At 41.9% G+C, this 25469-nt stretch overlaps 1 long non-coding RNA gene and 3 pseudogenes across 1 annotated transcript; 1 reads left to right on the plus strand and 3 right to left on the minus strand.

Annotated features, from left to right (window-relative positions):
- Positions 1-1629: 1629 nt before the first annotated feature.
- Positions 1630-15891, minus strand: LOC150039787 (uncharacterized). The gene is made up of 3 exons (XR_016534234.1): positions 15754-15891; positions 7821-7884; positions 1630-1711 (listed from the first exon to the last, which is right to left on the minus strand). It is a non-coding gene; the product is annotated as an uncharacterized LOC150039787 (long non-coding RNA).
- On the minus strand, positions 14441-14971 carry LOC150039788 (SOSS complex subunit B2 pseudogene; annotated as a pseudogene).
- A 2924-nt stretch (positions 15892-18815) lies between the features above and the next one.
- On the minus strand, positions 18816-21150 carry LOC150039789 (pre-mRNA-splicing factor ATP-dependent RNA helicase DHX16 pseudogene; annotated as a pseudogene).
- A 106-nt stretch (positions 21151-21256) lies between these two features.
- LOC150039790 (stromal interaction molecule 2 pseudogene) lies at positions 21257-24408 on the plus strand (annotated as a pseudogene).
- Positions 24409-25469: the final 1061 nt, after the last annotated feature.

A 25469-nucleotide genomic window follows, 5' to 3' on the forward strand; every position in this document is an offset into this window, starting at 1 on the left:
ATATACAAAACTGCTATATGTGGACAAAATGAGGAATGAGTCTGCTCTAAAAATGGAGTGAAATCATTATGAGGACAATGGACAGGAGAACTCATCATGCTAAGCCAAATACATCACACTGAGAGCCAAATGTCACATTTTCTCTCCATTTTGTGAATCTACACTTTAAAGATGAATAATAGGAATGTACAAGAGGACCTTTTGCGGTAAGGGCAGCAGTGGGGAGTGAGGACATGACAAGAGAAGGTATAGGACATGTATAAAATGCTCTTCAGTATACTATCTAATAAACATTAATAAAGTCAGAGCAACTGTTGAAATTATCGCACGAATAGAGAACAGTATGGAGGATACTGGAAGCCCCACTGTGAACAAAAAAGACATAACAATAACAAACAAACATAAACAGCTGGCCAGGCACCATGCCTCGTGCCTGTAATCTTAGCTACTCAGGAAGTTGAGATCTGAGGATCACGGTTCAAATCCAGCTCAGGCTCTAAAGTCAATGAGACTCATCTCAAATTAACGACTACAAAATCAGAAGTGGCGCTGGGCTCCAGGGTAGGGCAAGAGCTTTAGCTTTGAGCTGAAAGGGCTCAGGGACAACACCCAGTCCCATGACCAAAAAAAAAAACAAACCTGTAGCAATTCAGAATGAGACCTAGAGGTTTTAAAAAATGCAAAAATCTGCAATTCTTTTATGAACACTGGATGGTAGCAATCTTAACTGAATACATACAAGGCAGTCAAACAAGTCAGGATGTCAAAAACTGAAGAATAATCATTCAAATACCGCAAGCCAGTGGAAAACATTGACGCAACTGACCATGCTCAGGTACTGGTCCAGACTCTCAACTGAAGTGTATGCATTGAGGAAGAAGTCACATGGATTTCTCCAGGAGAGAAACTTCCCTTCAGTTCTGCATCACGTGGAAGTTTTTCTGTAGAACAGCCCTCACTGCTAGGCCTTGTGACAGGAGTATGGGCAAGAGACTGAGTGTGTGCAATCACCAAGGAAATCCCTTCAATGGCCTCCTTCATGCTGTCCACAGTCCTGTGAGGTTTGCCAAGGACAAATACCAGCATTTCATTAGTCAATAAAGAACTCCTAAGGAACTTGCATTTCTGAGAACCAGATCAAAAGAATAAATGAAAAATGCCTTTGCATCCATAGTGTTATTAATATTGGAAATATGTCATAACACGGCTGAGTGCTGAGGAGCTGTGAATGAAGATTCTTTCTATGAGTATTTTTGAGATATTGATCAAACTCATGTTTTAATTTTATAATCCTATACATAAAAATATTTATTGAAAGTAATTAAATAGGAACATATAAAATTATTTATATACAGAATATTCTTTCTGGCAGCATCAACAAATAGCATATTCAAAATGTTTTGCTTTACAATGAGATCTCAGTATATTCTCCTTTTAGGAAGTCATTAAAATTGTGATTTAAGAAATATGCCTTTAATCATTACATGTATTAGTGGTAAACTAACTTGTCCCAAACTGTCAAACACTACATATAGATAGGCATTTACCTCAAAATGACAAAATTCTCCTTCCTGTTCTTCACACTGTAACTGTGATAACATATTCTTTGCTTTTTTTTGCTCCTTGTCTTGGCATTTCAACATATTTCCCAAGCATATTCTCATACATATTGTACATATGAATGAAGTGCATTCTGGCTGAAATAACCAACCTGAAAGAAAACAAGGGAAAAAGCTATGTCAGGTTGGGTTATTTTTTTTATTATAAAGGAACACATATTTTCTCATCCACTCTCTGTCCAAGTGCATAAAGAGGTTCTACTTCATGAAACAACAACATGAAGATCTGTAGGTAGATGAGTTACATCCTTGTTCTGAGTTAGCTTAGAGACTAGGGCAATGGAAAGGTAGAAAAATGGCCACTATCGATTCACTAGATGCTGGAATAAAATGCATTTTCTTCTAGGAATTGACCTTCTTTAGGCACAGGAGTACTTTCCAGAAGAAAATAGCTACATTGATAGCTAAACACTAAAAAGGAAGCAAGAAGAGAGAATATGAACTGGCATTTATCCAGTCTACAATATTTACTGATGCTTCATGGCAGTCTGTTTCTACCTAAGGTGGAGTAAGCTGCACTGAGTTCTGTTTCTGTATGAAGCCAATCCAAAAATATTCAAGCAAACCACATTAAAGCACTTTGAAGACAACCTATTTGAGAGAATGAAGTCAGTGAATGCACAGACCAAGGCAAAGAAAGGGAGCTAGGTGGTGCATACTCCAAGTTCCCAAGATGCAATGGTGAGTGAAACAGGCTGATGGAAGCGAGGAGGATGAGTGTTACGTGACAGTGCACTGGAGAGTTCAGAGTGGTATGAGGGAAATCCAGGAGAGCTACACAGGACCCCCTTGCATATGTAGCAGAGCAGTGGATCACGTGTGTTCAGAAAGGAGCCTGACATTGAGGAATAAAACACATGAAGAGATGACAGGAAACTACCTATTGTTCACACACTGCAAGTGATGTCTTTACAGAACAGAGGACATCAGAGATGCCTTGCTACAGCAGGGCAAAATTAACACTCCATAAATCCTGCCCTGAAATATCCAAAAATTTATAAAAACCAAGAGAGGAAGAACCAACTTTCTTGTAAGTGATCTAATTATTGCCAAAAACGGGGCTCAAGAAATCTAATTGCACATTACAGATATAAAAGATTGAAATCGTACAGAAGGTTGATGAGCATAGCGAATGTTAACCCATGTGTTAAACATCAGTGTTTTATCTGAGTAGTCCTAATTATAAGTCATTTGTTTTCCTCTGACATTTCTTACAAGTGAATAAAAGAAAGAAACCCCATGCCAATAGATATGCATGCCAGTAGTTCATCTCTTATAATCCTATTTACTCAAGAGGCTCAGAGGATCTTGGTTCATAGCTACCAGGGGTAGGTAAATATAGAAGAACTTTACCTTCAGTTAGTCATCAAAAAACTAGAAAGTAGAGGATCAAGTGGTACAGAGCCAGCCATAAGTAAACAACCAAGCAAGTTTTTGAGGATTGGATTTCAAGCCTTACTACACACACACACACACACACACACACACACACACACACACACACACACGGTGATCAAATTAGTGCCAGAAAGTATCCTCTCTAAGAAGGAATCTAGTAGACTGAAGAGACCCCTCTCTAGATTTCCCCCTAATTTCCTGAGTAAGCTGTGGGCTGTAAATTCCTGACAGAAGAACAAAGGCAAGAAACCAGGTGGAAATGTTACAATTTTATTGGCCTCTTGCATATGGCCAGCTTGTGCCTTACGGTCAAATTACTAAAAAAAAAACCCTGCTAACTGAAGGGTCGGGGCTCTCAATTCTAACCTGCTGTGTGGCTGATGATTAGGAGCCCAGGCTCAAGCTTGCAATAAAAGACTCTCAGGTGTTTACATAAGATCCTAGCTACTCAGGAGGCTGAAATGTGAGGATCAAGGTTCAAAGCCAGCCTCAGCACAAAAGGACTTGAGACACTTTATCTTCAGTTAATCTCTAGAAAGCAGGAAGTGGGGCTTGGCTCAAGAGTAGGGAAGCTGAAGAACTCAAGGACAACACCTAGGGTAGGGTGGTAAACTTGAGCTGAAGAACTGAGGGACAGTGCCCAGGCCGAGTTCAAGACCCATGACCCACCCCCAAAAAATTACAAGATGTGGTTTAACAGATGCCAGAGGAAATATTTTAAAAGTAGTTTTCACAGGTATTAAAACTCCATCTTGCACACTGAAGTCATCATACAGAGAAAATCAGAGCTTTTATATTTGTGTTTATTCTTTATTTAACTTAAACTACTATAGTTGAGTATCAAATACATATTTTAAGTACTAATATCTTCACTGGGCTAGAAATAAAATATGAAAACACTTTCTAGAAGAAAAATTGCTTATGTCTCAAAAGATGATATTGATATGATCAGAGGGATCCTAATACGAATTAAGCAAAAGAAAAAGTATCATCAGCTGGGCTCTAGTGGCTCACAACTGTAATCTTAACTACTCAGGAGGCCGAGGTCTCAGAATCCCTGCTTGAAATCAGCTTAGGAATCAAAGTCTATGGGACTTATCTCCAACAAACCTCCAAAAAACTAGAAGTGGAGCTGTGGCTCAAATGGGAGAGTGCTAACCAGGAGCAAAAACATGTAGATGCCCAGCTCTGAGTTAAAGCCATAGGATCATCACCAACAAGCAACACCAACAAGAAGAAAAGCAAGTATTTTCCTAGATACAAAAGGACCCAAGAGGGTATTAATCTATTTATTAAGGAAAAGCTTTCTCTGGCAAGAAAGCAGTAAATCATGTGAGAGAGTTCAATGGAAATTTTCTTCTGTACATTAGCTTTATTTTTTTCTTTTTTTAAATTTTTTATTGTAATTAATAAAAGGGTTACATGATATTTGCCAGATAGAAGGTGCATTAATTCACATACATTGATACCCTTTCACATGTCTTGGTACCCATTACCCTCCCCCCCACACCCCACACCCGTCTTGGTTTTCCCCCCTTCCCTATCAAATTTCAAATAACCAAATACAAATAAATTCAATATATCAGATAACAAAGTGAGAGACTGTAACAATATGAGGTACCCAAGGGACAGCAAAGGAGATGAGAGACAACATAGTACATTAAGGACAACAATCATTCGTTATATGGCTTTTGTTTCAATATCCTGGAGGTCCTTTCAATTAGCTTCATACTATATGGCCTTATGTATCAAGATTTTGCTCTATTGCAGATCTCTGCTAGTAGAGCCCAAGGTTTCTACTGATTATGACGAATGAGGGAAACCATTGAGCCTAAGTTCCTTTGAGTCTGGCTTACTTCACTTAATATGATTTTTTCTAAGTCTTTCCATTTCCTATCAAATGGGGCGATGTCATTCTTTCTGACAACAGCATAGAATTCCATTGTGTACAAATACCACAACTTGTTGATCCACTCATCAACTGAGGGACATCTAGGTTGGTTCCATATCTTTGCTATGGTGAATAGTGCTGCAATGAACATTGTTGTGCTAGTGGGTTTAGTATGTCCTTGTTTCTGGATGGTTGGGTAAATGCCAAGTAGTGGAATTGCTGGGTCATAGGGGAGTTCTATGTTTAGCCTTTTGAGGCACTGCCACACTGCTTTCCATAGTGGTTAAAGGAGTTTGCACTCCCACCAACAGTGTAGTAGTGATCCCTCCTGGCCACATCCCCTCCAGCATCTGTTATTCGTTTTCCTGATCCTGGCCATTCTAGCTGGAGTGAGGTGGAATCTTAGAGTTGTTTTGATTTGCATTTCTTTTATGACCAGAGATGTTGAGCATTTCTTCATGTGTCTATAGGCCATTGTTGTTTCTTCTTCAGAGAAGACTCTCTTTAAGTCTTTGGCCCATTTTTTAATGGGATGGTTGTTACTTTGGAGATTAGTTTTGGAGTGATTCAATTTTTTGAGTTGTTGATATATTTTAGATTGTACATTAGCTTTAAATACTATGTTTGAGCCAGGAGTTTGACCTATTGGTAAGAGTGCTTGCCTATCCCATATCTCGTATCATGTTTGATTCCTCGGTATCACATACATAGAAAAAGGTGGAAGTGGTGCTGTGGCTCAAGGGCTAGAACACTATCCTTGAGAACATAAGGACAGTATTCAGGCCCTGAGTTCAAGTCGTAAGCCTGGCAAAAAACAAAAAGGAAGAAAAAAGAAAGAAAGAAAGAAAGAAAGAAAGAAAGAAAGAAAGAAAGAAAGAAAGAAAGAAAGAAACTAACTACAGCCAAGCACAGTGTCTCATGCCTGTAATCTTAGCTATTCACGAGTCTGAGATCTGAGAATCTCCATTCAAATCCAGATCAGGCACTAAAGACCCTGAAGACTGTGAGACTCTTATCTCCAATTAACCACTAGGAAATGGGAAATGGCACTGTGGCCAAGGGGTAGGGCGGTAGCCTTAAACTGAAATGCTAAGGGACAGCACCCAAGCCCAGAATCCAAGCCCAACAGCCAAAAACAGAAGAAAATACCATTTACATCTTTCCTCTGTGAATAAAAAAAAGTATAATAAGCTTTAAAAAAAAAGGCAAAAGGACAGTTGCTTGCTTTCTCCCTTTATCTTTCTTTCTTTGGATTTCAGATTTAGCTGGTTTCAGCCTTTCAACTGAGGGCCTCTCTTACCCTTTCTCGCCTTTCTATACCACACTTGGCCTTTACCTCATTAGGTACACTGTCTGCCTCCTTTTTTTTTTTACTACTTATTGTGGATAGGGAGTCTCCCAGACTTTTGTGATGGGTTGGCTTTGAACTTGGACCTACCAATTCCCAGCCTCTTGATTAACAAAGGTATAAGCTGTATATGGTAAGAAGAGTTACTAATTTTTTTTTTGCTAGTCCTGGGGCATGAACTCAGGGCCTGAGCACTGTCTTTAGGCTTTTTCCTCAAGGTTAGTTCTCTACCACTTGAGGCAAAACACCACTTCGGTGTATGTGGCACCAAGGAATCAAATCCTGGTCTTCATGCATGCTAGGCAAGCACTCTACCACTAGGCCAAACTCCTAGCCCAAGAAGAGCTACTTCTTAAATGTGAGAAATCTCCTTGTCCTCCTGCTGTCATTCCTTTTCTGTTCATTATAACAATGTAGATGCCAGGATAATGGGTATCTTTCTAGCTGACACCTGCTCAACCCCTGACTGTCAGGATAAAATGATGAATGTAGGCATGCTCTGCTCTGTCTCCCTGGATGATGATCCTCCTAGAGATTCACTCGTCTGTCAGCTTTCTTTCCATGGAGGATCAATGTCATATTAGGGAACCTGTTGTCTGAGTAGGGAATTTTCTTCCTTCTGGCTTCCATCTCAGGAACAAAGGAAATGTAAATCCTTCTCAACATCTTCACTGAAAGGGGTTCTAGAGCTAAAAATTCTTTGCTGACAGATTCCTTCTCTGTCATGTCAATACAATGCAAACATGCATGGCTTGTTTCCTGATGGTGTCTCCATAGGTAAATATTCAGAAAGGGAAACTGATTCAGTTTTGAATACACAACACAATTTTAACATGGCATGAAGCAATGATTTCTAAGTTTCTATTGGATATATGGATTAATGGTTTTCTTCCACTTGGTTATAGTCTATACAGGGTCTTTCGTCTGTGTATACTCACAGCAGAAAGTCCAGTGTGAATCTATGCTAAGCTATATTTATATCAGTCTATAAAAATGTGGTTGTATTTTCTGATCCAATTCATTAAAATGAAATATTCTGGGTTTTTTGTAATATTCAGCACCCTTCCCAATCATCTCCTTCAGACACATGTCAGACTCTTCTCTCCCTCAATCCACACATTGAAGGTACGCATACCACATGATATATTTCTGTTCCAGTCTTTGGCATTAATGATTTTAATATGAAATTATGAATTGGGAGCCATTAAGAATTATTTCCCTTTGATAAGAAGCTAAGGGTTAATGACAAAATAGCATTCTTAATTCTGACTAATTAGTCAGTCTTTGATTTGGATTTAAATTTTTATCACATGAGGCATATTTATTATCAGAAGCACAAATCAATCACACATTTTGAGCATAACTCTAAAGATCATACTTAATATGATGCTGATATTTCTTAAGTGTTTTAGTAAGTACTCATACTTGCAAAAATAATTATCGCAGTTGCTGATTTGACCTATTAATTGTTCAGGATAGTCTGGGAAGTAAATTCCTTTGGCTATATTATTGAAAATACAAAACCCACTTATACGAGAAGATAGAATATAAATAATGAACATACCAAAGGCTGGATATGTTTCCTCACAACTGTCTTGCTCTTCTGATGCAATATACTGAGTCACATCCTGTAAAGTCAGATAAATCATAGTATTTACAGCAAAAGAAACACTGATCCTTAAATAAGAAATAACAAAAGTATATTTCCTCAAGTGTTCAATGTAATTCTTATTGGAATACTTTTATTTTTCCTTCAGGTATTACTTCAATGACCTAGATCTTCATCATTTAAATATATACTGAGTATCATGTAAGATGAACACACAGAAACATTTTGGTTATTAATTTGACACAAGTAAGCTAGCAGAATAAAAAGAAACAGTAGGGCCGGGATTGGGAGCAGTAGTATTCTAATGGTCTAGTGCTCACAAAGCATGAATGAAGCCCTAGGTTCAATTCCTCAGTATCCCATACACCGAAAAAAAGCTGGAAATGGTGATGTGGCTCAGGTGATATAGTGCTAGCCTTGAGAAAGCCCAAGAACAATGCCCAAGCTGTTAGTTCTAGCCCCAGGACTGGCAAAAGACAGAGACAGAGACAGAGAGACAAAGAGAGAGAAAGACAGAGAGACAGAGAGAGAGAGGCACAAAATACCAAAATGAGGGCTGGGAGTATAGCCTCATGGTAGAGTGCTTGCCTAGCATGCAAGAAGCCCTGGGTTCAATTCCTTGGTACCATGTACATAGAAAAAGCCAGAAGTGGTGCTGTGGCGCAAGTGGTAGAACATTAGCCTTGAGAAAGTTCAAGACAGTGCCCAGGCTCTGAGTTCAAGCACCAGGACTGCCATTAAAAAAAATATCAAAATGAGGGGCAGGGAATTTGGTCTGGTGGTAGAGTGCTTGCCTAGCATGCATGAAGACCCAGGTTCAATTCCTAGTTACCACATAACAGTGCTCAGGCCCTGAGTCCACACCCTGGACTGGCAAAAAAAAAAAACCACCAAAATGAGCAAATTTAAGGTGCACGTTATTGTGTACTTCACATGAATAACCTATAAACACCTTGTTCCAATTTCTTTCACCTCAACAATAGGTATTTTCCCAAAGTATTTCTGCTATTACTTTGGCAAGTCTTTTCCTCATTAAAGACTTAGTCTACCATTTGTAATCTTCATTAAGGATTCCTTTTCCTCCTAGACGCCCACACTAACATTCTTTGAGGTTAGCTTAATTCTTTATCAAATTTTCACTGTATCTATAACTCTCAGAATGGACAATATTTCCTTAGATGGTTTTCCCTTTCCTGCTGGTAAGGAGTTTTATACTGTCTTATTTTCCCTGACAAGATCAGAAAGGAATGGCCTTGTGAGCATGTAGAATTAAGATTGTATTTTGGTCCAGTGATCAGACTCTTTCCAAATAGCTTTCTCAACATTAAGCGTGACACCTAAGGGAATAATTTATTACATTTCTAGGAAAAAAAGGTTGTTCTTCATTTGCCCATGGCCATTTCTATACACAAACTTTGTTTTCCTGGATCTAGTACATTGTCTCTGAGTGAGCTTCATTATCATTTCCTTCCTCCTGTAAGCCCTATTGAAACTCATTATGGAACCCCATTCTGTGGCATTCATAGAATTTGATGATAAAAAATGGTCAATTTACAAGGTAACTTTTGACCTATAAAGAAAAAGGCAAATTCAATATGCTATTGTAATTATTCCTTGGATCTACCTTCTAAGCTTACCTTTATTATCTATCATTTGATTGACCATTTAATGTAACAGTCAATCTGTTAAGTAGAAAATTTTCTTTTTTATTTTTATTGCATTTTATCTTCAGGATAATGTATAGAAAGGTTACAATTACATCCATCAGATAGTGGGTATATTACTTCTTCAACATTGATACCCCTTCTCATGTTTTTGTTCCCCTCTCCCTTCCCTCACCCCCTCCCAATCATCTTGTTTTCTTCCTTCCCTTCTCTTTTTCAAATACACCAGGTATACAAACATATATACAATACACCAGGTAACAAAGTCAGATACAGTAACCACATAAAATTAACCACAAGGGAAAAAAAAGAGAAAAGAAATAACTTCATAACAACAATCACAAAGATAAACCTCTGTTTCCATAGCCTAGAGTTCATTTTGTTTAGTTTCATCCTATATGGTCAGATGCACTTAGCTTTTGAGCTTTTGATCTCTGCCAGGAGATGCGTAGATGTGTACTAATTATTACAAATGGAGCCTATGTTCCTTTGGGTCTGGCTTCACTTAATATGCTTTTTTTCCCCAAGTCTTTCCATTTCCTTACAAACAGGGTGATGTCATTCTTTCTGATGGCAGTATAGAATTCCATTGTGTATAAATACCACATCTTCTTGATCCATTCATATACTGAGGGGCATCTGGGTTCGTTCCATATCTTAGCTATGTTAAATAATGCTGCGATGAACATCGTTGCGCTAGTAGCTTTTGTATGGCCTTGTTTCTGGACTATTGGGTAAATGACAGGGAGGGGAACTGCTGGGTCAGAGGGGAACTCTAGGCTTAGTCTTTTGAGGAATCGCCATACTGCTTTCCAGAGTGGTTGAAGGAGTTACACTCTCACCAACAGTATAGTAGCACTTCCTTCTGGCCATATTCCCACCAGCGTCTGTTGTTATTTGATTTTTTGATAATGGCCATTCTAACTGGAGTGAGGTGAAATCTCAATGTTATTTTGATTTGCATTAAGAAGAAAATTTCTAGCTGGGCACAGTGGCTCACGCCTGTAATGAATGCTAGCTACTCAGGAGGCTGAGATCTGAGGATTGTGGTTCAAAAGAAGACGACGACAAATTTCTGTCAACTAACATTTTAGAACTTAATTGGATTCCTCACTTAACACTAGTGCCTTTTCTGCAGTTTGTGTTGTTAGACTTGCAGCCTCAGAGGACTGAGCAGCACACTTCTTTAAAAGAACAAAGGAAGAAGTCTGCAGAATAATGGGATGAGCAATGAGCCATGGGGAGATGTAGGGATCACATTCTGACAAGATGCTTGAACTTCCTCTCTTAACAGCAATGGGACAGGAAAATGTGAGAAGCATGTATGTGAAACAAAAAGCACATGAATACAAGGGCTCATATATATGATCATGTACAATCAATATGTCTTTTTAGGATGTGGACTCACTGACCAGTAATCCAAACACCTATGTCTAGACACAACTTCCTGATATACAGAATCATAGCACCCAGGAATACATTGGGGAAAAAAGGAAAGCAGGAAGACAAGACCTGAGTTCAAGCCTCAATACCAGTACCAGGTGATAGATAGATAAATAGATAGATAGATAGATAGATAGATAGATAGATAGATAGACAGACAGACAGACAGACAGTAGATTTTATAATTATATCTGCACATAGGTACTTTGTTGGGGACCAACTGTGGGGTCAGTAACCGTGACTGTGGGGTCAGTGACCTTGGACCCGCACAATTGAGTACACAAGGAAGTAAGCTCTTATCATGATTTTGGGCTGTGTCAATAGCTTCTCATTTAACCTGTTTGGGACTTGATAGCTTCTCATTTAACCTATTTGGGACTTGATCACTTCTCATTCAACCTATTTGAGACTTGATACTGTTTGTACGAATGTAGCCACTGGCAGTTCCCTAGTTTAAACAAGTGTATTTAAGGTCAGAACTGGAAATAAACTGGGCTACAGTCTTGGGCTACTGTCTTCTTAAGCTGTGGCTCCTGATTTGGGCTGTAGCCCTCCCAAACACCATCTGTTTGTCTCTCTTCTATTTTTTCCTAGTCCCTCCCCCCTATTTCAGGAATCCCAATTTGCGAACCCTGGTTCACTGCCGGCTGGCCCCGGCAGTACTTGTATTTAGGAAGCAATCATCTGAACATATTAACATTCAAATATATCAGCAAACCATCTGGTTATTGAAGGATGTAAGTTAGTGGTTAATATTTTTGGATGGTGACAATTTTTATGATTTTAGTTTCTCTTTTTCTTCATATTCATCTCTATTCATGTCTTCTAAATTGTTCTTTTTGGTTCTTTCCATCTTCTTGTTAACTGAAGATGAGAGTTTCCTACCCTTTTCAAACCAAGCTCAATTTGCACTGCGATCCTCATCTCAACAATAAAAAGCTGGACGTGGTGATTCATGCTGTCATCCCAGTTCAGTTAGAAGCATAAATAGGGGGATAGAGGTTCAGGATGGCCTGGGATAAAGGAAGGCCCTATTCAGACAATCACAAGAGAAAACCTAACTAGGGGTATGGCTCAATCAGTTAAAAAATTAATCAATCCCAAGCCAGGCACAGTGGATCATGCCTATAATCCTAGCTACTCAGGATGCTGAGATCTGAAGATCAAGGTTCACAATCAGCCCCAGCACAAAAGGACTTGAGATGCTTCTCCAATTAACATCTAGAAAATGGGAAGTGAGGCTTGGCTTAAGGCAGTAGCCTTGAGCTGAAGAGCTCAGGGACGGTGCCCGGGCCGAGTTCAAGCCCCATGACTACCTCCCCCCCACAAAAAATTAATCAATCCCAAACCTTGCCTGGCAAGCACAAGCCTCTGAGTTCAAACTCCACTATGTATAAAAAAAAAACCAAAAGAGAAAACAGGAAAAGAAAAAGAATATCCATAACAGTTACATTCATCACAAACAAAAAATTGCAAATAAATCCAATGTCCATGGATAAATAAATATGGGGATAAATGGATGAATAAAATGTGATAATGGATAAACAAAATGGGGCATGTTTATGTAATAGAGTACTATTTCAAAATATAAAAAGAATGCAGAGGGTTTATTAACAATTTATAAGTATCTTGGAAGTTTTATATGAAACCATGCAGTATGCAGAGTTATATTTATAGAAGGTCCTACAAAAGGCAAAAACTAAACTACAGTAGGTAACAATAAGAACGGGTCAGGTATGGTGAAGCTTATCTGTCTTAACAACTCCCAGAGAGCTGAGACAGAAGAATCTAGAATTCAAGTCTAGCTAGGCTATCTGTGTCTCAGACCTTGTCTCAAAAACAGAAAAAAAGAGAAAGGAAGGAAAGAAGGAAGGAAGGAAAGGAGGGAGGGAGGGAGGGAAGGAAAGAAGGAGGGAGGGAGGGAAGGAAAGAAGGAGGGAGGGAGGGAGGGAAGCAAAGAGGGCAAGAAGGAGAAGTTGGATGTGCTGCACATGCTTTTAATCTCAGCTACTCTGGAGGCAGAAATATCATGAGTTTGTGACCTGTATAGTAATTAGATGTCACACAACTTATGTTTATGGTGGTCTTTTGGTGGGGAAGGTGCTGGTATAGACACAATCTCAGGCCCTAAGTGCTGCCTTGTAGCTTTTATCTCAAGGCTTGTGCTCTACCATTTGAGCCACTCTCCTCCACTTTTCACTTTTTTTAAAAAAATTTTAAAATGCTATGACTTTATTGTATGATTTGAGGTAGGAAGGAAAAAGCAACAAAAGTAGGAGGGGGGGAAGACAACAAATATAAAACTAAGAAGTCTCCAGGTTAATGTTATAATGTCAGGAAGATGTATAGGCTCTCCACTGTTGTCATAGAAAAGAGTAAAAATTAGGAAGATCTTTCAACATTAATACAAGTTTTATTCAAAAGAGGAGGCGAAACTTTAACAAAGGAAAAAAGTTACTAGCTATCTACCCATATAGTAAAAAGTAAAAGTGGGTCTCATTTGTAACATATAAATAAAGTACACGTTAACATTTTTTAATAAAGCTGCAACCCACTCTTGAGAGTCATGTAACTTTTGCTTATAATGTCAATCTATTCCAAAATTAGGACACATACACACAACTGAAATAAAGGGAAGTACCTAGCACTTTCACTGAAGGCTGTTAACTACCAGGGCAACTTAAGACTGCTAATTGCTACATGGATTCAATTTAAATCACCTTCATTATATCTACTTACACTTTTTTAATAATCAATGTTTGTGATTTTACAACTCCTCCAAACTACATTTTAATATTTTACATGGTAGTTTCAAAACTAAATACTTAAGGTCTTAGTTTTAAATTTTCCCCCAACATAATAAGTAGTTTTAAAAACAAATGTTAAAAGTACCACATTACAGAAAGCACAGAAAATGTACTTTCTTACAAAATAATTACTTTTATTCCATAATTACGATAAATTGGGGGGGCAACTCAAGAATTCTAGATGATTCAGTGCTAGGGAAAATCTTAATAGCAGTCAATATAATCAGTTATTCCTGGAGTCAAAATGGCTGTTCGCATTGATCAAATTTCCCATTTTTGGTGGTTGTTGCTTTAGCTGGTAAACAGCTGGATTTAAAACAATATATCCCATTAAACTTTATGCCAAATATTACAAAAACATATACAGAAGATAGACTCACAGAGGCTATCAAGCTTAATATCTCAAGTAACTCACCCTTAAAATGGGTACAGATTTTTAAAAGAGGATATCCAATAGTTTTGCTCTAAGTAAATGCCCCTACTTCTCAGAGAGCTCTTACTCTTCAATAGGATACTTGAGTAGCTTAACAGTTTTGCTATAAAAATCAACGACTTGTCTTAAACCAAAAATGTAAAAGAAAACTAATAAAGGACATACGTTTCACAGTTAACAATAAATAAAAGTGAAATATGTGTTCAAGTAGGTCATGTAGTTCAAAAACTACATGTGACTATTTGGCATAGGTCGTCTTTTAAAGGCCCTCCGAGGATCCCTGCCATTACTCACTGTGGTCATGACTGTGTGATTATTAGTTGCTCCTGATAGCTGTGGATAGGTCAGTCCCCAGCCATTGCTTCTACCAGAATATGAAATTTGGCATCCCCTTGATTCGGGGCCAGTTTGAACACCATTTCCCACTGGTCCAAATGTACCTGTACTGGTATTACTATTTTTCAGCTCATTATTTACCCCTTGGTTCTGCTGTCCTCGATAATCTGGGTTGGGTTCACTGAAATTTGGCACTTCTGAATAAACCATACAAAATTCCCCAATTTTTTGAAGTTCACCACCTCTTCCAGTATAAAGTGTCAGACATCCTTTCCACATAGATGCATATCCTCGGGTCAACTGTATGATATCCCCGGTCTGGATGAGACTGCCGACCTCAGCCCACACGGAGATGGTGATGCTGCCCGTTTTATCGGCCACTTTGCACGACCTCACTTCATGGTCATCTTTGGTCTTGGTCATCCCATCGGGCCGGGCTCCGGAGAGGGACGGGCGGTGATGGCGAACCCAGAGCCCAGAACGCAGCCCCCGCGCACACCGCGTCCCAAAGCAGCGACTGCCCCACTTTTCACTTTTTACTGGTTAACTATGGACGTTCCTGCTTGGCCTGGCTTCAAATCACCATCCTCAGCTCTTAGTCTACTGACTAGCTAGAATTACAGGAATGAGGTGCCCAAGGACACAGCTTAGATGCAAATGTTAATATTCTATACCTAAAACTGTAACAAAAACAGTCTTGACTATCTTGAAAACATAATTTTCCATTTTACCCAGAAATTTTAATCTTTTATGATTGAAAAGGTGATGTATAAATTTCAATGGTGACCTCTTCATCAATTTAATTTACAATTGTCAAATCAATCCTCTGGGTAAAATCGTAACAACCTTTTTTTAAAGTTTTCACTTGACTGAAACGATGGGATATGGAAAATGGCAAAATTATTTATTAAGAATATTTTAAGCCGGTTGTTAGTGGCTCACATCTGTAACCCTAGCTCCTCTGCAGACTGAGACTTCAGGATAATGGTTTGAAGCCAACCCAGTCAGGAAAGTCCATAAGACTTCAATAAACCACCAGAAAGCCATAAGTAGTGTGGTTCAAATGGTATAGCACTAACCGTGAGCAAGAAACCCAGACCTTTCCCCAACCCAGTTCAGGACCCACTTCCCACAAAATGAATGAACAAATTATGAGTTATAAGTAAACTATATATAAATAAACGTTTAAATTATAAATAAAATACATATTTTAAGTTAAAGTCAATGTACGAGCAAACTCCAGATGCTCCTTTAGTAGGTCTACCAAGAGCCCCTGTCCGTTGGCCTCCAACTGTGCTTTCCACAGGGATTCCAGGCAAGCAGCTCCCATGGTCCTCTGGGCAGGAGGGGCGTGTCTAAGCGCGGGTGGGTGGGGCCGCGGGGGCGGGGCTTGGATGGACTGCAGTCCACCTGCAGGCTGCCAGCCCAGCTGGTAGGGGCGTCCTCACTGGGCTCTGAGGGAAGGTCAGTTGAGCAAGAGCCAGCTGAACTCTGGTAAACCATCTGGAAGAAGATGGGTGAAAACCAGCTGGTTGCCACGAAATAGCTCTTGCAGCTGCAGCACTGATCTCTCAAACTTGGCCAGAATTTCTGTTCTTTTTGGTTCTTTCCATCTTCTTGTTATCTGAAAATAAGAGTTTCATACCCTTTCCAAACCAAGCTCAATTTGCACTGTGATCCTCAGATCTCAGCTTTCTGGGCAGCTAGAATTACAGGTGTGAGCCATCAATGTCCTGCAAAGCCTCTCCTCTTTAGAAGTTCACTCTCAGGTATTTGTTTCACGAATGGAAACTTGATTTCCAACATCTACCATTGCAAAAGCATGTGTTACCTAATAAAAAAAAATTATCAGGCACCGAAAACCTCTCACCTATTCTGTCTAACAAATCTAACTAAAAGTAGTGATTTGCTGTCAGATATTTACATTGTCATAATTCTTGGGCATGTATGCCAGGACTGAGACTTAAACTCAGGGCCTTGCATTGTCCCTGAAGTTTTTGCTCAAGACTAGTACACTAGTGGTTAATTGGAAATAAGAGTCTCATGGAATTTCATGCATAGACTGGCTTTGAACCTCGATCTTCAGATCTCGGTCTCCTGAGTATCTAGGATCACAAACATGAGCCACCAGTGCCAGGCAATTTAATTTTTCTATTTCAAATAAATGAGAGTAGCTGCTTTCTTGGGGTTAATAATTTATCAGTAATATTTTACAATCTTTTTGTACAAACTAGGACTACAATTAACTCTCAATGTGAAAACACAAAAGTTGTTGATTCCAGTGACTCACAACTATAATCCTTGCTACTCTGGAGGCTGAGGATAGTGGTTCAAAGCCTACCTCAGCAGAAAAGTCCATGAGACTCACATCTCCAATTAACCAGAAGAAAAGCTAGGGGTGAAAATGTACCTCAATTAGTAGTGAACTAATGTTGAGTGAAAAAAGACAAACAAGTGCCTTAGGTCCTCAATTGGTGCCACATTAAGGAAAGAGTAGGAGGAGGGAAAGAATCAGGAGGAGAGAAGAAGACGGTGAGAGAGAGGGAAAGGGGGAGAGAGAGAAGGAGAAGGAGAGGGGAGAGATACAATTACTGAAATTCAAAGTCTTCTTTTCAGTTTCTCTTAGTCTGCTGCCAACCTGCACTAGCCATCTGGCTGCTTTACCTGAGTCTCCCTTCGGGAAGAACTATGTGAGAAAGACAGTAAGAGGCCTGTGAGGTAGCTGAGTCATGCCCAGAGAAGCAGTCCAGCTCATTCTTGTGGACTTTGGACAGGATCTTTACATTCGAATTTGACATCTTCCTACCTTAACCCAAAATATCACTCACACTATCTGCCCATATGCGTAAAGTTTCTCACTTGCCATTTACAAAATAACTGGAGCCTACCAGTAAATTTTGATCTTATCTTTATAAAGACATTACTGTAAGTTGCCAAATGTAAAAGTCTTACATCTATTTAAACCATCAAACTACAGCTGCTAAGGAAATGTACTTAACATGTAAAACACAGGAGGCCTGAGGTGTTATAAGCTGTAAGCATACTATTACACATTCTAAAGCAGCATATGAAGGCAAGGACAGTTTTATTAAAGAATTTCTATATTAGGGGAAGCATTCACTGAAATCTAGCTGTTATTTTTACAGCACATCATTAGCCAAAGATGAGTTAGTGATAACCAAGAATCATTTATGAGAAGTGTGTGTGTGTGTGTGTGTTTCTTCCTGGGAATCAAAGTCCTGGCCTTGTCCTTGTTTACCATAGGGCTTCACCTACATTTCTATTCATGACATATTTGGGGGGAGGGGTAGCAGTGCTGGCACTTGAGCTCAAGGCCTTTTTATTCACCTAACATGTCCATTTTTCCATGATTGCCTGAGTCAAGGATTAAAGCAGTTTTAGAATTTCAGATATGAATTTTGTTTTTCAACTTGAAAGAGAAGCAGTAAAGGCTGGACTGTGGTTGGGAAAGAACTTGATAAGTCTTCCCCAATCCAATGTAAGTTCTGTAGTTAAGCACCCCCTGAAATTTTCATTTGATTTCAATGGAACTAATTGTACTCTGTCATGCTATCTGTGGCTGGTGGCTATTGTATAAATTAATACAGATTGTACCACTTTCCCTATCTACCAGGTAGCCTTTGTTCTCTCTTATGTATTTGCAAAATGTCCTCAACAAATGAATGGGTAGAAAGATGGATGATGGATGGAGAAATGGATAATGAATGATTGGCTGTATGGGAGGATGGAGATCTGAATGGATGGATGGGTGGTTATGTGGTATGAATGGATCAATAGGTCAATGAGTGAATGAACAGCCTCAAATGTGCTTAACAAGGTTGCTAGTGCTGAAATTAGTATGCAATTTATTTTCTTTTCTGATATTTAGTTCAATTTTTGGTAGGGCTTCTGTGTGCTAGGCAGTCTTTACCACACAGCTGTGCCCTCAGCCCAAAGCACTGCTTCTTGTCATCAAATTCCTTTGCATAATATCTTGTTGCATGGAGCAATTTGAGCATTCTTGGTGATTGTGGGTGCTGAACAGCAGACATTATTCTTGGCTTGGAAATACCTACCCATTTCTTTCCAAATCCTTTCAGTCCTTACTGATCCTACTTTCAAATGGAAAAGCAAAATTCACATCTATGATCCCCAAACCAACTGAATTCCTGACTGAAGGGAGCAGGAAAAAAAATGGACATATCACATGAGGCAATATGACTTTTTTATTAAAAAATAATTTTATGTAACAGGAATTAAGCAATGTACAGAAAGAAAAGGTGCTGGTATCAAGATCTGTTTGTGTTCCTTCCCATTTGTCCTTTTCTCTAGCCCAGTTCTTCACGTGTCTTGCCTATTTTGGGGGGCATTTTCTTTGTGTGGGAATCTTCTACCTCCTTGGCCTTGTAGAAGTGGGGAGCTACTTCCAAAAGCCAACTGCTCTCAATCTCCAACACCTGTCTCATGAACGCCTTGCTGGTCAAGACAACTTCATGGTAAAGCAACCAGCAGGGCGGCTGCTCTTTAAAGAGGGAGGAGTTGGGAGGAATGACCACTTCGTGCCTTTTCTTCACTATTCGGTAGCCAGTAGGTGTCAGCCATGCTATGTGGTAAAAGTAACCAGAAGTGATGGCCTTGTGGACCCCGATGTAGTCCCCCTGGCAGGAGCTCAGCCCAACCTCCACACGCTCCAAGAGCCCTTCCAGCTGTTCCCGCACATCCCGGGCTCGGCGCATGGATCTGACTTGTACAAAGTTCTCATAGCACCACTGGGAGGAGTAGCCACTCTCAGCCCACTGTTTATACACGTTTAGCAGAACCAGGTGGTCTCCACCAGGGAGGAAGAAGTTGACAGGGGCATTGTCAGCGTGGACAGCCTTGTCCTTAGGCCGGTAGAAGATGGAGTTGTTGACAGAAAGCATGGCAGCCACTGTCAGGATCTCCTCTGAACAGCTGTACTTCTCAGAGGCCAAGATCATTTTAGATAGCATGGGGTCCACAGGCAGCTCTGCCATCTTTCGACCAGTCGTGGTGAGCTCTCCAAGGTGATTGAGGGCTCCTAGAATGTACAGTTGATCCAAAGCCAGCAACAGGGTCTCATATGGTGGAGGGTCCAGGAAGTCAAAGTGCACCAGGTCATGTATCCCTAAGCTCTTAAGCAGCAGCACTACATTGCCCAGGTTGGTCCTCTGGATCTCAGGCACTGTGGTCTCTTCCAGCTCATGGTGATAGGCCCAGGCTGTGTACAGGCGGAAGCACTTCCCTGCAGCCACTCGACCTGCTTGCCCAGCACGCTGATTGGCTGAGGCCTTGCTGCAGGGGGTGACAGTGACCAACTCCATGCCTGTGCGGGGATTGTAGCTCTTCTGCTTACTGTGGGATCTGGGTGGTCTTCCCTGAGCCGGTCTCCCCTTCAATGATGAGGACTTGGTGATTAGCGATGGCAGCCAAGAGCTCCTCTCGGAATGGGAACACAGGGAGGCTGCGATGGACAGCCTGGATGGCCTCCTTCTGCTGGGCCTTTCCTGATGGAGGGCGAGCTGAAGGCCCCTCATCACCCTGAAGCTGAGTGGCACAGGCAAACTCGATGGTCTCCTCCTCCTTCTCCAGCACTAGCTGATACTTCCGCTCCTGGGAGTCAGCATCTCCAGCACCAAAGGTCAGTGATGCTGCCCCAAGCCGGGCCTCCTCCCATCGCCGCTGCGCTTCCCCAGGAGCGCTCGATTCCTCTTCCACTAGGTCCACAGCTCCAGCTGGCTGTCCCCTGGTCTCCTTGGGCATGTGGTAGCGGTCGGTGGCCTCCAGCTTCTCTTGCTCACCGGCTGCCCGGTATTCACGGGCCAGATCCCGCACTGGCCGCTTGTATTTGAGCTGCAGGCGTTCATGGTGGCTGAGCTCCCCATCTCCAAAGAGGAACTCCTCATCAGCCAGCTCTGGGTCCAAGTCCTCCAGCTTCTCTCGCTCCCGCTTGGCCAGGTACTCTCGGCGGGATTTCTGCCGCAGCTCAGGGACCAGGGCTTTCTGGTCTTCTTCAGCCATCATGAGGCACTTCTGAGCCCCTTCATCAGCCTCCTTGTCTGAGTGCTCCAGGACATGGCGAGTCCGAGCCTTGTCCACTGATGCACTCGCTCCACAAAGGCATTGCGTTCTTCCAGGTCCCAAAGGTGCTCTCGTTCTCTCCACCCGTCCTCTGATTCTGCTTTCTGTGTCTGTTCTTCATGCTCCCCTGTCTTCCTTTTCCTTTTTTTAGAAATGTCTTCCTCTTCTTCCTCCTCCTCATCACAGTGCTTCTTCCTGGGATGTTTCCGTTTTTTACGCTTTTTCTGGAGGCTGCTCTTACTCAGAATCCCAGTTTCCTCACTGCTGTCTTCACTCTCTTCCAACAACTTGTAAGATCTGTTCTTCTCTAGCAGGGCTCGAGCCTCTCGCTCTGCGACCCTAGCTGGCTTTTCTACCACCAGCTTCCCTGGTACCTTGTGCCACAGCTGGATGGCGAAGTCCCTCGCGGGCGCGCTCAGGTCCAGCGCGTCTTCCAGGCGCTGCAGGAACTCCTCGGCAGAGGCTGGAGCTGAGCCACGCCAGAGCAGCGGATCCCGGTGTCTGCAGCAGCAGCGCGGGTTCGCGCACCGCCTGGGGAAGCAGTGCCTTTCTGCCTCCCACCCACTTTTTTTGTTTTGTTTTGTTTCTTGTTTTAAATAACCAGAGCCAATGAACGCCACCGCGACCCGAGCTCTGGAGGCCGCCAGCGTCCCGAGGACCAGACTGGCGTCCAGCGGGAGGCAGCGTCTGGGGTGGCGGGGGCGGCCCGCGGAGTCGCCAGCCATGGTGGCGCCTCGCAGGGCCAGCAAGTGGCAGGCAGCTGGGGCGCCGCTGCCCCGCGGTCCCCTTGCCCGCATCCCTCCGGGAAGCCGGCCCGGCCTGGGGCTGGCTGCCTGGGCGGCACTGGGCTGCTCTGCTGGTGTTTGGGCTCCTGGTGGCCAGAGCCACAGACAGATGCGACCTGGTGCCCAGACACCTCCGCGGGCGAAGGTCGACTGGCTCGGCCAGGGCGGCTGCTTCTCCAGAGCCAGTGGCGGGCAATTGCCGGGCGCTGCTGACAGATCCCTGCATGTCACTGAGTCCACCATGCTTCACAGAAGAAGACAGATTTAGTCTGGAAGCTCTTCAGATGATCCATAAACAAATGGATGATGACAAAGATGGTGGGATTGAAGTAGAGGAAAGCCATGAATTTATCAGAGAAGATAGGAAGTATAAAGAGGCGACTAATATACATAGCCATCTGCACAGAGAAGACAAGCCTATTACTGTTGAGGATTTGTGGAAGCGATGGAAAACATCAGAAGTTCATCATTGGACCCTTGAAGATCCCCTTCAGTGGTTGATAGAATTTGTGGAACTCCCACAATATGAGAAGAATTTTAGAGACAATAATGTCAAAGGAACAATACTTCCCAGGATCACAGTACATGAGCTTTCATTTATGATTTCTCAATTGAAAATCAACGACCGGAGTCACAGACAGAAACTACAGCTCAAGGCCCTGGATGTGGTTTTATTTGGACCTCTGACACGTCCACCTCATAACTGGATGAAGGATTTTATTCTCACAGTTTCTATTCTAATTGGTGTTGGAGGATGCTGGTTTGCTTATACACAGAATAAGACATCAAAAGAACATGTTGCAAAAATGATGAAAGACTTAGAGAGTCTACAAACTGCAGAACAAAGTCTTCCAGACTTACAAGAGAGGCTTGAAAAGGCACAGAAAGAAAACAGAAATGTTCCTGTCGAGAAGCAAAATCTAGAGCGCAAAATGATGGATGAAATCAATTATGCCAAGGAGGAGGCCTGTCGGCTGAGAGAGCTCAGGGAAGGAGCTGAGTGTGAACTGAGCAGACGTCAGTATGCAGAGCAGGAATTGGAGCAGGTTGCATGGCTCTAAAAAAGGCTGAAAAAGAATTTGAACTGCGAAGCAGCTGGTCTGTTCCAGATGCTCTTCAAAAATGGCTTCAGTTGACCCATGAAGTAGAAGTACAGTACTACAACATCAAAAGACAGAATGCTGAAATGCAGTTAGCTATCGCTGAGGATGAGGCAGAAAAAATTAAAAAGAAGAGAAGCACCGTCTTTGGGACGCTACACGTTGCTCATAGCTCCTCCCTACATGAAGTAGATCACAAGATTCTGGAAGCAAAGAAAGCTCTCTCAGAGTTGACAACTTGTTTACGAGAATGACTTTTTCGCTGGCAACAGATTGAGAAGATCTGTGGCTTTCAGATAGCCCATAACTCGGGACTCCCCAGCCTGACCTCTTCCCTTTATTCAGATCACAGCTGGGTAGTGCTGCCCCGAGTTTCCATTCCACCCTACCCAATTGCTGGAGGGGTTGATGACTTAGATGAAGACACACCCCCAATCGTGCCTCCATTTCCTGGGACTGTGGCTAAACCTGCTGGATCTTTAGCCAGAAGCAGCAGCTTGTGTCGCTCTTGCCCTAGCATTGTGCCCTCTTCACCACAGTCCCAGCGAGCCCAGCTTCCTCCACATGCTCATCATCCAGCCCATCCTCGTTATCCTCACCTGCCTCAGCATCCCCAGCACTCATTGCCTTCCCCAGATCCAGACATCCTCTCAGTGTCAAGTTGCCCTGCACTCTATCGGAATGAAGAAGAGGAGGAGGCCATTTATTTCACTGCCGAAAAGCAATGGGAAGTGCCAGACACAGCTTCAGAATGTGACTCCTTGAACTCTTCCATTGGAAGGAAGCAGTCTCCTCCCCCAAGCCTCGAGATATACCAACCAGTCTCTCCTCGGAAGATATCCAGAGATGAGCTCTCCCTAGAGGATTCTTCCAGAGGAGATTCGCCCGTGACGGCAGATCTCTCCCGGGGCTCTCCTGATTGTGTAGGTCTGACAGAAACGAAGAGTATGATCTTCAGTCCTGCAAGCAAAGTGTACAACGGCATCTTGGAGAAGTCCTGTAGCATGAACCAGCTCTCTAGTGGCATCCCGGTGCCTAAACCTCGTCACACATCATGTTCCTCCACTGGCAACGAAAGCAAACCAGTTCAGGAAGCCCCAACTGTTACCAGGATAAGCAGCATCCCCCATGACCTTTGTCATAATGGAGAGAAAAGCAAAAAGCCATCAAAAATCAAAAGCCTTTTTAAGAAGAAGTCTAAGTGATCTACCTAGCTGTTTTGTTGGGATTCCATTTCAGTAGCACCTGTACACTTTTTTTTCCATCCATCCTCTACTCCCTATTTTTGTTTTAATTTTAGGACTGCAATTAACTCCATTGGGGCTTTCGAAACTGGATGCCATAGTGGAATGTCCTGCAAGGCAACTGTCTACTGTCTGCTTATTTAAGTGACTACATAGCCAATTCATCAAGCCAATTACTGAAAAATCATTAAGAGATGAGACAGTTTACAGTCATTTCCTGCCTATTTATTTCTGCATTTTTGATGGTGATGTATATACATATTTTGTTGAAGGCCACTATGGACTTACAAGCTTTAATGGACTAGTAAGCCAGCATGGGCTTGCAAAAATTTCTTGTTTACCAGAGCATCTTCTTATCTTTCCACAGAGCTATTTACATGATGGACTATATAACTTAAAAGAAGTAAAACTAATTGTACTACTGTTTTCCAGACTGGAAAAAAAAATCTCTGCAAGTTAAACTGTATAGAGTTTGTAAAATGACTGTGGATAGGGGACAGTTTTCACTTTTAGATCAAAATGGGTTTTTAAGTAGAAACTAGGGTTTCTAATTGACTTGATTTCTGGAAACGAAAACCCATGCTTTTATTATGGGACGCTTCTTCAAAATGCATTCAATATAAAGGTTCGAGTCCTGCTGTAAAGATCATGTTTTGTTTTCCCCAGGGCTTTCACTGGGATTTACTGCATTTCAGGCTATATGATAAAAATATAAATAATTTAAGGAGAGAAACCTCTTGATTCCTTATGTGAATGGAAGAGCTAAAGCTTGATTGAAGGACTTAAAACATTCACAAGCTGAAACTGAGGTGGGGAGTGTGGGGATTCAGACCCTTGTTTACAGACTTTGAATAACTGCAAAGGACTTATGGTTTGTGAAAAATTTGTACTGTGGAAAAGATAATAAATTGTAGACAATATTGAAAAAAAAAGAAGCAAGGTACACTGGGGGGAGAGGGGGAGCGGGGGCTCACACCTATAATTCTAGCTACTCAGGAGGCTGAGATCTGAGGATCAAGGTTCAAAGCCAGTGCGGGCACAAAAGGACCTGAGACTCTTGTTTCCAATTAACTTCTAGAAAACGTGAAGTGGGGCTTGGCTCAAGGGCTGAAGAGCTCAGGGACAGTGCCCAGGCCGAGCTCAAAACCCATGACCCCCCCCCCACACACACAAAAAGAAGCAATGTACCCACTACCTGATGAATGTCACCGTAAGCCCTCTGTACATCACTCCAACAATAAAAAAATAATAAATGTTATAACAGAGGTGTCCTCAGGGTCCTGTGGGAACACAGTGCAAATGAGGGCATGGGTCACCACCACCCTGAAAATAATCATCAGTGAATAACATATTAGATGGTTACACACACACACAATGAGACTTCCAGATGGAGGCCAGTGGTTCACATATGTACTGCTAGCTACTCAAGATGCTGAGATCTGAGGACCTCGGCTCAAATCCAGCCAGGGCAGGAAAGGCCATGAGACTTGTATCTCCACCAAACTACTAAGAAAATCTGGAAGTCGAGCTGTGGTTCAAGTGGTTGAGAGCCTTGAGCAAAACAACAAGCTCAAGGACAGAGCCTTGGCCCTGAGCTCAAGCCTCAGGACCAACACACAAAAACAAAAGTGTACTTTAGGAGAGGAGCGCTACAGTTCAGGGGCTCATTTACAGGAAGCAGCTCTTCTTGTCT

Source organism: Megascapheus bottae, unplaced genomic scaffold (genome assembly GCF_031878675.1).
Source record: "Megascapheus bottae isolate mThoBot1 unplaced genomic scaffold, mThoBot2.hap1 HAP1_SCAFFOLD_58, whole genome shotgun sequence".
In the NCBI taxonomy this organism is placed as follows: domain Eukaryota; kingdom Metazoa; phylum Chordata; class Mammalia; order Rodentia; family Geomyidae; genus Megascapheus; species Megascapheus bottae.